This window comes from Ostrinia nubilalis, chromosome 27 (genome assembly GCF_963855985.1).
Source record: "Ostrinia nubilalis chromosome 27, ilOstNubi1.1, whole genome shotgun sequence".
NCBI classification, from domain to species: domain Eukaryota; kingdom Metazoa; phylum Arthropoda; class Insecta; order Lepidoptera; family Crambidae; genus Ostrinia; species Ostrinia nubilalis.
In genome coordinates this window covers 3602638-3619341 of record NC_087114.1, presented here as the reverse complement: position 1 = coordinate 3619341, position 16704 = coordinate 3602638, and positions in this window count along the sequence as shown.

Sequence of the window (16704 nt, the reverse complement as noted above, 5' to 3'; positions counted from 1 at the left end):
CGCCTCTTGAGACCGGACCATGCAGAGGCGGGAAGGTTGCGTAAGTATTTTATTTTCCTTATTAAAATAATTATTTTCTTCAATTTTTGCAAGACCTTTTTACTTTAGTCAATAATCGAACATAGAATATAAAATTTTCTATCTACAGTATTAAGAGTATAGATGACCCACGCTGAACTGTCCCACCAAACTCAATGACAGGGGGGCGCTACCATCGTTCAACTATATTATTGGGTGAATATCAACAAACTCGTTTTTTGCCAAATTCCGGTGGCGAATTTTAATTTCCACTTTCCAAAACTTTTTTGTGGCAGAAATAATAGTAAATAACTTTTATTATTCAATGATATGGTAGAGATCAAAATATTATTAATACTTCTCGAGATATGTCAATTTGAAATTATCAAGAGCCACCGAAATTGTATTTGAGCCACCGGAATTAAGAACCAATCCACCGAAATTTATTTATACAGCGGACTTGGGAATGTTACGGATGATTGTCTCAATTACTTATTTATTTGTAATCAATTAAGTATTATTATCCAGTAAAGATGTTTGTAATTAAAAACAATATTCAGGCCTGTGTTGTGACCCTAAAAAAGCATCAAATCTTCCCACGTGAGTCGTAATAGCCGACTAAGGAATCAAAATACTGGAGGGTGGGCTGCAGCATCTTTCCGGGTATTATACTACCATACTGTAACTACCAACCAGCCTGTTAAGCATGGTGATAACGGCAAAATCCCTCCATAGAGAACAAATCCAAAACTGGCTCTAGCCGCCAACAGCCCCGTTATTCTAGAGTCATCACAAAGACATCATACATGACCCTCAAACCCAGAAACCAACTCTAGTCCCGGGAGGGCGACCAACTGCCCCAGGTTGGTGTTAGGTTTATCTTCCATAAGTAAAAATATTGGTCCAGGCTAGCCAAGTTTTCATGATGGTATCATACCTATCCTATACTCAGAATTACGCAACTAATTATTCGCTAAAGACCATGCGAACTGGAGATTAAGTATGAAGATATTTCTAGATCTATACCAGCTACTGAACTAACACATTACATATTTGTGACAGGGTAATTTAACGGAAAACTATGCAAACCTAGCGACAATGAGCTAGATGAAAGTAGTACAATTAAGAAACGGAGGACTAAATCCAGCCAGCCTCATAGAGAGAGAAGGCCTAGCAAAAGATGCCAGAACTGTAAAAGCGTACTGAGCTGCACCCTAATAGTACTGCAAAAATCAAAATGTAGTAATCATTTTTAGACGAACAGGCAATTTAATCACCGATCACCACACAGCTTATGACCGCAGTCTATGAAGGAACACTATCTACGGTTGCGATCTTCATCAGTGAGGGACCGAGGAAGAAGAAGAAGTCATCACCGAAATAGAAGAATGCCGAATAAAAGATGCTCAAAAGCTGTCGACTGATGAAGCCTAAGCCACGACCAGTGCCAATCCAGCTCCAAAGCCCCACGAATTTTCATCTCGAGTGGCAGAATAGATTGCAACCTACGAGACTAGGGAAATTTTAGCTGTTTCAGGACTATTCTCATCTGTTTTTAAGATTCTGCTTAGTATCGATGTATAAATAGCTATCCAAGTCCTCACGCTGATACAAAGTGTATTATAGAGACGATTTTTTGTAATAAATCGAAAGTATGTATTTGCGAGGACCAAATTGAATATACCAACATGAATAACGAGGATAGCAGAACCATTTTGGTAAATGCCTAAGCTGCTAGGAGAGATTAAGAAGCACTACTAGTAATTAGGCTAAAGATCGAGATTATTCCGACACTTTAGCGAAGATATCCTAGACTTAAGCTTGAGTGAGATTAGAATGCCCTATTAAAAACAACAAGGTATGTACCAGGAGATAATGAAATCACAACTGAGCTTATGAAATCAGATGGAATGCTAGTACTAAAGTTCTCTTAAATACCACCATGTTTATTGGTCGATAAACCAAAAAATAAGACATGGTGGTGGTGCTAGAGACTGGAATGGAATGGACGTTGGCGATGGTCCAGAGTTAGGTGAGGCAGCTTTTTCCTGAAACATGACACTCTCGCTATCCAACATCCAGTCTCCCAGACAACCTCATTTTCGAAAAGACATTCGTAATACTACGTATACATATTTAAGGCTGCGTCAAATTATGCAGAAGACTGAGGACTATAATCAGTCATTATTATTGGCCTTTTTGTACCTTCTTCGATTCGGTCAAGACCTGGGCTGTGCTACAGTCTCTTTAATGGCGTCAAATTGACTGTCGATACATGCAACTTCTGAAGTATTTGTATGAAAACTTCATCATATCAGCCCTCCCCCAAGATCAGAACTCGAAACTTATCTGATTGCTGCGAGGGTTCAGAGTTGGAGACACCATAATCTCTTAAAGTCTTCACTACCTCCCACTTAGAGGTTTTCAAGCTTCTGAGCTAGACCAAGCTCAGTATCAAGATACGGCGAGTACATCACACAACTTCGATTCACTGACGATATTGTAGTTATGACTGAGACCTTAGTAGACCTAGGTACAATGCTCCAGAGCCAATGAGACCAATTCCGGCAATAGATTCGCCACCGGAGCCACCGAAATTGCGCCACCGGAATTGAAAAACTGTTACAAAATTCAAATTATAAAGAAAACTATAATTCTGATCAATAATTTCTGTATGCAGATACAACAAAACACCAAACTTTAATCATGTTAAAGAATCGTTTAGCATCTAAATAAGTAGCTTTCACTCATACACTTGCCAGCGAAATTGAAAAATTTTGTATTCCTATGCCGCTGATACAAATATTTACGGGTCTGCTGGAAAAACAATACCACAAGTCGCAAGTCTTTATAGCCCGATCAGGAGGACACAGTTGAGTGATGCAGGGAAGAAGAACTCTACGTCTCTCAAAGCTTCTTTGGAGAAGTAAGAGAGTGTCGAAATTGAGCCACTGTAATTGCTTTTTTTCGTGGGACAGTTTTGAAAGGCTATTTAAAACACTTAAAATATGAAATATCACATTTCTTTCATATCATTTGGAAGTCTTATTTAATGTATTTTATGGCTATACTATTTTTAAATTACTAGAATCCCCGAGAAAGAAGGAATAACACAATTTATGAGTAGAAATAGAGTTAGGACGCGCCACCGCTATTAGATTTTGGGTCTTTGAAAATTTTTTTAGTACATAAAATAACTACCTATTGTCCTGAAGACTTTGCTATCGTGTAAAACGCTGTATAAACTATATACAGAAAAAAAATCATCGCTCTAGTTACATTTCTCCCATCGATTCTCAGCTCCGCCGCGTAAAAAACGTGTTTGGGATATTCACCCTATTATGGTTTCCAACATGGCAAAAATCGGAACCAGCGATCCGGTATTGACGGTGGCGCCCCACTGTCAATGTCATGGATAGGACAGTTCAGTATTTTGGAACTATACTTTCCCTTCAGTGGGTCTAGACAAAGTGCAAATTATAATCGCAAACCAGTCGAAAAGTGGTCGAAAAGCCCCTTTTTGGTATGGAGTTTTGACGGATTCGATTTTCGATTCGATCAAAAAGTGCGTTTTGTCTAGGGGGGCAGGTGGCATTACAAAATTCCACCCTCTACAGGGTGTTAGGTAAATGGGTATATTATGAGCCTAACCTAACCTTTTTTTTACATGAGGAAATGCTTGCCTAACCTGACCTAACACCCTGTATAATTGATAAATATTAACTTCCTTCCTCTCTTTCCAGTTTCGGCTACGATACTGACTTGGAAGGATGCAAACAGTTCATCTACGGAGGATGTGACGGCAACGGCAACCGTTACAACACTCTAGAGGAGTGTCAGGCTGCTTGCGAGAGTGACTGCAACAAATAATAACGAAATGCAAGCAATCAATTGGGTATTTGACAGCACAGTCAATTGACATACTTTTTTTAAACTGTCAAAACGCACCATTCCCTATTTTTCACATTTTGCAAAGTAGAGGGAATCTAAAGGCCATAGCAGACTTATCAACTCGTAAAGGGATCAAACTGTATCGCCGTTCGCGAGCTATCATCGCCTTTCGCGCGCTGTCAACTGTCAACCTATCTACTACTGTTCTAAGTCCGCCTGGCTAGCTACCACCATCTTACCTAAGTCTGTCGCCATAACAGCAATGTTAACAGCATTGTTGTGTTCCGGCAGTTAGAGGTAAGATAGCCAGTTCCTCCGTGGTTGAGGATTCCGGGTGAAGCTCGCTTCCACCTTCAGCCTGATCGTCACTTACCATCAGGTGAGATACAGGTCAAGAGCTTCCTCGTTGTGGATAAAAAAAAAAAAAAAAAAAAAAAAAAAAAAAAAAAAAAAAACCGCGAGGCGAGGCGTTTACGTTACTGTGCGGATAGGTGTGGGTTACAGTATGGAGTTTCATACAAATACTGATCGCATCGAGTTGATACGGTTACAATCCCTGTCCGTGTTGATAAGTGTGCTACGTCCTTGAGTTAGCAATGATAACTAAAGCTAAGTGGTGTCGTGTTATTATCGGTAATTAATGTCAACTACCCAATTGTATCGATATGATTTACTTAGAAGATGAGAAATATTGTTTTTATTTAACTATGTATTTATTATAAAAGCAACAGCCAAAATGGTGCGTTTTATTTCTTAAGCCCTCCGATCAGTTGAAACCAACCATAAAAAACGAAGCACTGTTATCGACCCGGACACGGATCGTAACCGTATTGATCCCTTTCCGGATTGATAAGTGTGCCTTTAAAGTAGATGTTTCCTTATCCATTGGTGATAGGTATGGACTCTATGGACAAGCCTCAGCCTGCCCCAAAGATATAATATCCATAATGGCCGGTTGGTAGCGGCCTGCATCCAGCGTCTTCCTGAAACCTTTTATGAGGTCGTCGGTCCACCTGTGGAAAACTCATACATTCAAATGAAAACTAGCTCTAAATATCAACTACCGCGGATACGTTTAACTGATGAAAATACCTAAGTACATAAATATATTCTTACTTCAAGGCTTAGATTAATAAAACCTAGATGGATAGTCTTCATACAAACGCTTCGTCAAGAGTCATAGAGAAAAGTAATACATAGGAAATAGAGAACCCTCTCTGTCAAATTTTTGAACCTACTAATTGACAGCCTGGTGTTAAATTCCCTGTACTTAACCTACGTACGTAACGCTCACATACATACATAGTCCACGCACACATACATACATAAAGTCCACGCACACATACACACAGTTCACGCACACATAGGCCCTCATAACCTTCAAAGAATTATTGTTTTTTTGATGTACAATGTAGAATTTTTTCAAATCCATTATTTTGAAAGTATTTATCTTTATGGTGTACGTATTGTATTATTTTCAAAACAATGGATTTGGAAAAATTCTACATTGCACATGGAAATGCAAATAAACAAAAACTTTTCAATTTAATAATTTTACTTTATTTATGAACACACATAATATTATACACCAAAAGCGTCTTTTCGCAAAGTTTTCAACAACACTAAAAAGCATTTGCACTTTGAGAAAACTCAGATCACTTGTGAACATAACAGAAAGTTTCTTCGCGATTCACGAAGGAACGAACAAAACTCCGATGAACCAGAACAGCAGCAGGTACGAAGGAATGAACTTGAATTTGACTCGACTCTTCAATACTTTAATAGGGCCACAGAACTCATAAACGATGGCTAAGAAAACAAGAATGCATTCAACCTAACAAAAACAACACCGGCCATTTTGGAGGAAAAACAAAGTTGCCATATGTTAAATAGTAATTTCTACTACTCTATTATGTAAATTATAACAAAAAATGACACCGTTCAGTTTTAAATTAAAACAAATTAATTTCATTTTAAAAAAAGTTTTCACATTGTAATTAACAATATTCTGAAATATATTTTAATTAAGAAAAAAATGAAAATATGAAGGAAACAGGAGCAGCGACATCTAAAGCGTTTTAGGGTAGTTAAAAAGTATTGCTTCCTCATTGTTATAGCATTGCTGCAAAATCTGAAAAGCTTTTAAATATTTTAAGATGTGTTTCTGGAGTCTGGTGGGGTGCTCACACAGCGTCATTAAGACTTTTATACAATGCTATTATAAGAAGTGTACTTGACTATGGCAGTTTCTATCTAGAGCCTTGTAATTTAGTTGGTTTAAGTAAATTGGATGCGATTCAATCTAAAGCGCTAAGGATTATAGCTGGTGCTATGAAATCGAGTCCAATCAATGCCTTGCAAGCTGAATGTGTTGAGCCCCCATTGAAATTACGCCGCCAATATTTATGTGACAAGTATCTTTTCCGTGTACTTCAATTTGCTGACCATCCTATATATAGCAAACTCAACAGACTTAATGATTTAATTGATACTTCCTCTTATTGGTCACGTAAATCTCCTCCTTGTGTGATTATTAGTTTTCGTAAATTTATATCAATCCAAGCCCCAGTCCACAGAACCTCCTTTCTTCCGATATTTTCTGTAAATTTTGAATCCCTTATTCTTACTCCGACAATTCATTTCAACCTAGACATACATAAGGATGACTACAATGCTAACATTAAGTTCAATCAGATCGTAGACGAACACTGGGGCGATTGGCATCATATCTATTGCGATGCATCTAAGCACTCTCCAACGGGTCATGTTGGCGTTGGCGCATACCATAAACAATATCATATTGTCCAGAAAATAAAACTCCGTCCAGAATCATCAGTCTTTACAGGAGAATGTTTTGGACTGTTTAAGGCTTTAGAGTATGCTCTCCTTATGAAATTAAACACAACTGTAATATTTTGTGACTAAAAGTGCTTTGCAGGCATTACATAAATTTCCATTTAAGAACAATACTAATTATCCTATTATTACAGAATGTATTATACAAATGTAGTCTTAACAGTCATTTAATTAATTTTGCGTGGATTCCTAGTCATACCAATATTCCAGGAAATGATAAAGCTGATAAGCTGGCCAATGAAGCGGTCGAGTGTGGAGATATACATCCGTACACAAATTATTGCCATGACTTAACGGCAGCCCTTCCCAAAGCTTATCTCAAATCTGCCTGGGATGAGAATTGGGAGTTCACTAGCCAATCTAAGGGGAAACATTACAAGCTCATTCAACCATCCATCCTTTGTAAACCATGGTTTGTTAAAATTAATCTTTCCAAAACAGTTACTACCATTTTAACTAGAATGCGACTTGGTCACGTGTGCACTCCAGCACACTTGGCTAAAATTCATGTACTTGATTATGATTCGTGCACTTGTGGTTCTGGCGTCGGAGACTTAAATCACATATTTTTTTACTGTTGCCTATATGATCGTTCCTCTTTTATTAGTTCTCTTTTAGCCATTAAAATTCCTTTTCCTACATCCATCACTTGCCTATTATATACCAATAACATTGATGTTTATAATATCCTAGCCGAATTTATTACCCATAATAATATAAAATTGTAAATAGTAATGTATATTGTACTTATGTAAATATTATTTTATTTTTATTATTTTGTACTTATATCACACCTAAATTGATCCTATGAAAACCATCCTTTGTTCCGTTTCCTTCCGTAATTGATTCGTTTCCCTACCTTTTAACTTTAACCCAATCCCACCCTGTCTAAACGCAATGTCCGCAAAACTTATGGCAAAACTGAACGCAAAAATCAAGAACCCCGTCGTGGCTAAACGCAATCCGCGAGAGCCATAAAGAAGAAAAAAAAAAAAAAGTATTGGAATTTATCGACTGAAGTCGCTGTTTGGAAGCAAGTTTGATCGTAGTATGGAAGTTTCCGTACCCTGTCAAGAGTGAGGCAAAAATCTTATGTCATTAGTGTCAATTTTGTTGGGGAGTGTAGACAGTGAAGGCGATTTTCCCGAAAGTAGGGAAATTTTTAATACGTTTTTAATTATTTTATAATTAACAAAAACAAAACGCATCATGTACTTACTTATTTATTGAATTCAAAGTACCTACCTAATAACAATAAGATAAATCGACTTAAAAGTCTCGATTTCATAAAAAAGGAAGTGTATTTGTTGTACGGCGAACAATTGGGAAATAAATTTTCTTGTTACTGGTATCATTCCCGTATTTAATTTTTGAAAGCCAAATTCAAGCAAAATACGCGTCGAATTGTAGTACTTACTTATGAAATGTAACACTGGTCACTTTCTTTCGTTTTTCTGATGTATTTAAGACACCCTTTCACAGCACAAACCGTTTTAATTAATTAAAATTCGTCGGACGTGTTTACCAATTTTTCACTTTGACAGTTCATGTGACGTTTACGGGTAAGCCGTGCCGGCTCCCTAAAAACTGCCTCACTTTTCGTGCACTGACTATCTATCTAGGTTTTATTAATCTAAGCTTCAAGGTAAAGTCGAACGTAATTTTGTTGCAAAATTGGCTTTATATCTTTATTCGACGTATTTTAATGTGTGTGTACCTTTTGTTAAATTCTTTCTTTATTTAAGTGTCGATTGCGATAAAAGAGTTTTAAGGAGAAGTGTTCAGTAACTTGATACAAAATTAAATAAATACTTTAAAAAATCGCTGTGTATCGTTTATTTAACTAAAATAAAATTATTCATTAGTCCAGCCGAACAATGATGGCCACTATAGGTCTATCTAGCGCATAACCACAGAATAAGTAATAGTACAGGTACAGAAGGATTACTCCGCAAGACGATTTAAATAAATGCGAGTCTTGCTACGACGCGATACAGTGGAATTCAGCTCGCACAGCACTACGTACCTACAATTTTATTCACCTACAAGTTTTGTCTTTTTCTATCGCGTGCCTCTGAACTCTTCTTACGCTGTTAGGGTTGCTGTCTAGTGAAAAAATAATTAATCTACTTATTTGTAATGAGGTACGTATGTAGGTAAGTATGCATTCATTATGGAAAACCTTGGGAGAGGCCTTTGTCCAGCAGTGGACGTCATTTGGCTGAAACGAACGAACGCATTCTGAGCAGTAGTCATAGTAGGTTAGGTTCCTATACTATCCTAAGAATTATTGATTACCTACATTTACATGGCCAACATACCTTTCAGCATCTTTGGGAAGCGAAAAAAAAGATAAATCCGGTAGATTACTTTTCGAATTTAAACACCCGAACGCCGCACAATATTTCTTTCTCTTTATGTCCATTTTTAAATAATACTTCGATCATAGAATTATAATCATACTACAACGCACTCCAGCGTCCTGACGAGCGCGCGCGTGACCAGGGTGTGGAAACTTCCATACAACGGTCATCGAAGTGAAACTTGCTTCCAAACAGCGACATCGGTGAATAAATTCAAATACTTTTTAACTACCCTAAAACGCTCTAGATGTCGCTGCTCCTGTTTCCTTCATATTTTCATTTTTTTCTTAATTAAAATATATTTGAGAATATTGTTAATTACAATGTGAAAACTTTTTTTAAATGAAATTAATTTGTTTTAATTTAAAACTGAACATTGACATTTTTGTTATAATTTACATAATAGAGTAGTAGAAATTACTATTTAACATATGGCAACTTTGTTTTTCCTCCAAAATGGCCGGTGTTGTTTTTGTTATGTTAAATGCATTCTTGTTTTCTTAGCCATCATTTAAGTTTTCTGTGGCCCTATTAAAGTATTGAAGAGTCGTCGAGTCAAATTCAAGTTCATTCCTTCGTACCTGCATGCTGTTCTGGTTCATCGGAGTTTTGTTCGTTCCTTCGTGAATCGCGAAGAAACTCTGTTATGTTCACAAGTGATCTGAGTTTTCTCAATGTGCAAATGCTTTTTTAGTGTTGTTGAAAACTTTGCGAAAAGACGCTTTTGGTGTATAATATTATGTGTGTTCATAAATAAAGTAAAATTATTAAATTCAAAAGTTTTTGTTTACTTATTTGCATTTCCATGTGCAATGTAGAATTTTTCCAAATCCATTGTTTTGAAAATAATACAATACGTACACCATAAAGATAAATATTTTCAAAATAATGGATTTGAAAAAATTCTACATTGTACATCATAAAAACAATAATTCTTTGAAGGTTATGAGGGCCTATGTGTGCGTGAACTGTGTGTATGTGTGCGTGGACTTTATGTATGTATGTGTGCGTGTACTATGTATGTATGTGAGCATTACGTACGTAGGTTAAGTACAGGGAATTTAACACCAGGCTGTCAATTAGTAGGTTCAAAAATTTGACAGAGAGGGTTCTCTATTTCCTATGTATTACTTTTCTCTATGCGCGTGACACTCGACTGATATAATCAGGCCTGGCTCACTCCGCGCGGTACATCCGATAATTACCTACAGCGAAGCGCCCCGCCGGCGGGTATTATATCAGTCGAGTGTCACGCGCGCGCTCGTCAGGACGCTGGCGTGCGTTGTAGTATGATTATAATTCTATGATCGAAGTATTATTTAAAAATGGACATAAAGAGAAAGAAATATTGTGCGGCGTTCGGGTGTTTAAATTCGAAAAGTAATCTACCGGATTTATCTTTTTTTTTCGCTTCCCAAAGATGCTGAAAGGTATGTTGGCCATGTAGGTAATCAATAATTCTTAGGATAGTATAGGAACCTAACCTACTATGACTACTGCTCAGAATGCGTTCGTTCGTTTCAGCCAAATGACGTCCACTGCTGGACAAAGGCCTCTCCCAAGGTTTTCCATAATGAATGCATACTTACCTACATACGTACCTCATTACAAATAAGTAGATTAATTATTTTTTCACAAGACAGCAACCACAGTAGATAAATCAAACAGTACGGAAGCTTCATACAAACGCTCGAAATCAGACTCACGCACACAGACGCACGCTTTACACGAGCTCTAAGCGAACCTCGCAGTCCATCCGTCGCGAGTGTCGCGCGCGTTGTGTTTTTAATAATAATTTTATTGCATGCACTGTCCGCTGTATTTTTAAAAACATGCCACGAGTGTATTGCGAAGTATACGTCTGCTTGAACTCGGCATCTTCAAAACCAGAACTTTCATTTTTTAAACTTCGTAATAATTCTGAATTGTAAAAATGATTAAATATTACTTTTTAAATAAAGTGCTTACATCTGATTTAGTAATAGTTCCTTTTAAATTACGTAATTACGCTTTTTAACAATTTATGTGTTCTATTTGATAAAGTAATTTGCTCCGAGCGCTTTTGTACTAAGTGATGAACTGTATTTAAAATGAGGCAATAGCTATGTGAAAGTAGTATCCGGTATTTTATTTATGAGAATAGAATATCTTCTACCGTCCTCTAATAGTACTTAATCAATTTATTCGATTATGTATTCGATCATTATAGAACCTAATTAACGTTTATTTTTTTGTTAACTACTTAGTCAATTAATTTATTCCATTAGGTATTTGATAATTAAAAAACCTAAATAAACGTTTTAATAAATAAGTAAGTCAGAACCTTATTAATTTTATAAAGATTAAGAGTGCCAACCCTAACACTCAGTTGAAGTGTAGGTATTTAACTCGCCGAAAGGGCTAAGTTTCCGTACTGCTTTAGCTCATATATCTACTGTGCAGCAACCCTAACAGCGTAAGAAGAGTTCAGAGGCACGCGATAGAAAGAGACAAAACTTGTAGGTGAATAAAATTGTAGGTACGTAGTGCTGTGCGAGCTGAATTCCACTGTATCGCGTCGTAGCAAGACTCGCATTTATTTAAATCGTCTTGCGGAGTAATCCTTCTGTACCTGTACTATTACTTATTCTGTGATATAATACCCGCCGGCGGGGCGCTTCGCTGTAGGTAATTATCGGATGTACCGCGCGGAGTGAGCCAGGCCTGGCATAACTGAGCCCCGATTACGGTAATTTTTAACGTCTCCAATCCAGACGAGCTTCATCGATTCTGCGATACGATTGGTCAAAACAGCTGACGTAGGCTGTTTAATCGGGGCTCTGAGCCAGTGCCTGAGGACTGAGGGGAGGGATGAAATTGACATAATACCTATTATTATGACGTCACCACAGATATGGATAGATGCAGCATGTGTCAAAAATTGTATGAAGCCGAGCGTGCCACTTTTTAAATGTCATTAGTGTCATTTTAGCGAATTTTAGTGATTGCCGCAACGTAAAAGTAATCGTATCATCGTACTGCATTCGCAAAGTCATCGAAAGATATCGTGTGACTCGATTCGAAAATTAATTAATTCCGATAAAACTGATATTTTGTTAAATTTATAGCTAGTCTGACTGTGGATTTAAATAATTTTGTAGCGGTAGACGTTATTCTACATTATTAATTTTCTTATTAATTTGCAAATAATATTTTTGTTGTGCCTGATGTTTAAGAAAGTAATGATCGTTATTCCATTATGTTAAATAGTACTACTAGTAATTCATACCTACTTACCTAATTTCATACTTTTAAATATTCTAGTACCTGACCTAGATTCATAAAATAAAGACTAACTCAAGCTTTTTATATTTAATAAATGTAAAAATGCGTAGTTTTGCCAATACGTTTTCTTTCATAGTACCTAGTTTTGAAGATATTTCTACACGACAAAATCCAGTGCCGTCGTATACATAGACTTATACTTATATATATATACTGCGATCACTGACCTAACTTCTTGATTTATTTGTTACTTGTGCTGTTAATTACAATTCTCAATCCGTAAATAATTTATTCTTTCTACCGTGTTCGTACTACTGTTCTCGTAAAATTATCGTAACCGATTGTTGTAATCGGATTACATGAACATCACTCGACCATGTATGTCCATTTGGACATATCGGAATGGCACGCTTTGACGAGCAACTTGCTGTATCTACTCTAATCCATATCTGTGGACGTCACAGAGCATACACTGAAGCACTTCTGAAGTCTCCCTGAAAGTTTGACGTCTCAAAAACACCCTCCCGTGTCGCTCGCACGTCTCTAATCACAATCACTGATTACCCGCAACTTCAAATGAATAGAATAAAATATCTTTATTCACCATTTAACATTTAGGTGCATACATGTACAGAGGTTAACATTATTGAGCCATGCTGAAAAGGCGCCCGCTCAGCGAAAATGACACATGTCGTCAAGTCACGAAGCTGGCTTTCAGCGGGTACCAACGCACAGTGTTTTAGAAACCCTCAAAATTGGACATGACCAAGTCAATGCCACGAGTCGACAGCGTCCCATGTCTCAATTGCAAGAGCAAATGCGCTGATTTAATAATATTATTGAATTTGTAACTAAACATCTTCCCCTTAAATGAAACTGAAGAAAAACAATTCGTTTTACAAACAAACTGGTGTATAAAATTGTCTATGACATTTATCATGTTCTGTAACTTCCTTACATAACATGTGATTTAAAAGAAGACAATTTTATTTAAATGTTCAAATTAAGTTTCTTCATTTTCATGTTAGTGGCTATTGCTAACGTGTTTAGCGGTTAGTACCTACCGAAACGACACGAAAACTAAACAGGACACGTACAAAAAAGACGAAATACTTAATTTTTTTTTATTTTACGATGTGAAAACACGATTAATTTAAAGTTCCATCCAAAAACTTGTACGTTAAGAATAAGAGTAAGAATACTTTATTCAGCATAGAGAAATAAAATAAAAAATACAGTACGTATATAACATTAAACTACAAGCTGTGCTGAAGAGGCGTCCGCTCAGCTATATTCGTGACATAACAAGCGCCATGTCGAGAAGCTGCGGGAACCAACACACGATGAAGATTGCGGATTGCGCGCTCTCTTGACCGAGACCATATTGTCAATATGATATTGAGGCTACCAGCCAAGAAAGGCGCGCAACAGGGGGCGTTATGGACGGTGATCACAAAAAGAAAAAAAAAGTTATTCATTTTAATTTTATTTTCACACCAAATCATAACGAGCAAATCCAAGCGAGCGGAAGAAGAACGAGTTCCCAACGAGTCACACCGAAACGTGTAACACTGTTACTCGTTGGGAAAGAATCCTATCCAGTCACACCATTACTCGTTTCGCCCGTATTCTCAAACATTACTATGAGGTCTCACAGTGCGCTTGGACGAACAGGGTGACACTCGAACCAATCACAGAGAAGAAGAATAGAGCATTCAAATTTCAACACTGTGCGTTCGATTTGCAAGCATCATTTGTGAATACGGGTGTTTAAAGCAATCGGAGGGCATAAGTAGATACGACATAGTTTATAAATAAATAATTGACAACGCCACTCTTGTGGCCGAGATTTGGGCTGACACGGTGTAAGTAGGTTTGTTGTCGACACGGAAAGAAGAAGAAGAATAAATAACTAAATAAAATTTATTACTGTATAAAACTTAGTTTAAACACGTACAAGTTTGGTTTCAATTAAATTAATTAGTGTGCAAAAGTAATTAAACTGATACCTAAACTAAGCAAAATTTATTGCCTGTATAGGTAGATACCTAATTATAATAATAGTATTAGGTTTGATAAAGATATAAAAGGCACTAGGTATTCTAATTTTTGTTTTTGCAATAACAATATTGTCTCACTCTGAAAGATATTAAAACAATAAACGATAAATAAAATATTGTAATGTTGTAGGTTATATTACTAACAAAATGGTTTCAAGTAGGTACGCAATGAGGGCTATCGTTTTAGCGCTCACCAGTTAGCGCCACTGTAGAGTAAGGTCCTGTCACTTGCTAGTAGCGAAGACAGTGGCACCAACTTGTGAGCATTTTGCACTCATCAAGATGGCGCCACTGTAGAGTAAGGTCCTGTCAATCGCCAGGGGTGCCAACTGTTAAGTTTAAAAACGATAGCCCTCATTAACTGCTTGTATCTCGTTATTTTTTGCAGCCACTCTTGCAAGCAGCTTGGCACTCTTCTAGGGTGTCGTAACGGTTGCGGTTGCCATGACATCCTCCGTAGATGAACTCCTTGCATTCTCCGCAGTCAGGGTCGTAGCCGTAACTGGAAAGAGAGGATGTTATTTTTAGGGTTCCGTAGCCAAATGGCAAAAAACGGAACCCTTATAGATTCGTCATGTCTGTCTGTCTGTCCGTCCGTATGTCACAGCCATTTTTTTCCGAAACTATAAGAGCTATACTGTTGAAACTTCTTATGTAGATGTATTCTGTGAACCGCATTAAGATTTTGATGCAAAAATAAAAAAATAATAATAAATATTGGGGGCTCCCCATACTTAGAACTGAAACTCAAAAAATTTTTTTTCATCAAACACATACGTTTGGGTTGTCTATGGATAGGTCTTCAAAAATGATATCGAGGTTTCTAAAATATTTTTTTTCTAAACCGAATAGTTTTTTCTAAGACGAAGCACAATAATAAATATTAATCAACCCGGAAACGGATCGTAACCTTATGAATTCGAGGCAGTCAGTATTATTTGTATGAACCTCCATCCATATTATATCCGCACCGTAAAAACGCCTCGCCTCGCGATTGACAGCGTGCGAAAGGTGTTGATCCCTTTCCGAGTTGATAAGTGTGCTATATACGTCCTTTATTCAACACAATTTAGGTACTCAGTGGTGTGACACTGTCCTAGTCAGTCACTGCTTCCCAAACTGGGGAGTCTCATGCCCGTTTTCACCATCAATCTCAAATTTTTAAGTGACCCCTATGGTAACATTTGACAGGAATTTTGTTTTCATAGGGGTCACTTTTAAAGATTAGGGATTTATGGTGAAAACGGGCATCAAAGCCCCAATCAGGCTAGGTTGCACGCCACGATAAAGACTAAGTATTATCATAGTACTAGCTTTCCGCCCGCGGCTTCGCCCGCGTGGAATTTTGTCTGTCACAGAAAAACTTTATCGCGCGCGTCCCTGTTTCAAAAACCGAGATAAAAACTATCCTATGTCCTTTCCCGGGACTCAAACTATCTCTATACCAAACATCAATCGGTTGAGTGGTTTAGGCGTGAAAGCAAGACAGACAGAGTTATTTTCGCATTTATAATATTAGTATAGATTATAGATTAATAGGGAAATACTTACACATGGAACAAGGCAAGGCATGGTCCAGAGTCAAGAGGCGAAGTGCAGTCGGGGGCTGTATAAAAACGAACAAAAATATTATTTTTTCATCGGACTAAGTAGTAAAACGCGTGGGCGAAAATAAATATCCATAGACATTAACTCTGCCCCATCTAGTCCAAACGAAGCAAAGCTTCTATTTTGGTACTTAAACATAAATTAGGTATAGGTATACTTAAACACAGTTCAGTTCATGACTGTGTCCGTGCTACAAATGTTAGTACTGTGCGGGAATCGAACCCCCGACCTCTGGCAGTACCTAGTCCACTACGACGAACCACTACATCAAACGGCTGATTATCATCTGTGGCCTAAGGACTTTTCTTGAAGATGCTGGGCCAGAAAGACCTTGGAGTGGAGACCCCGCAGTAACATCAGCGGCAGAGGAAGACCGCGTGAAAAATGGACACATGACACTCGGCAACAAGCTGGAATAAACTGGATGCAAGTGGCCAGGGGCAGAAGTCGGTGGAAGGTTGAAGAAAAGGCTTATATTCGAAGACGAACCCCAAAGGCTGCAAAGGGTGGAGTTTCGTAATATCCTTTCTTAGTGGATGCCTACGTCATAACATCTACCTGCATGCCAAAGGACATTGTCAGAAACCGCCTTAGATTCCTGGGCACAGCAGTAAAGTATCAAAATTAATCTCTTACTTTTTGAA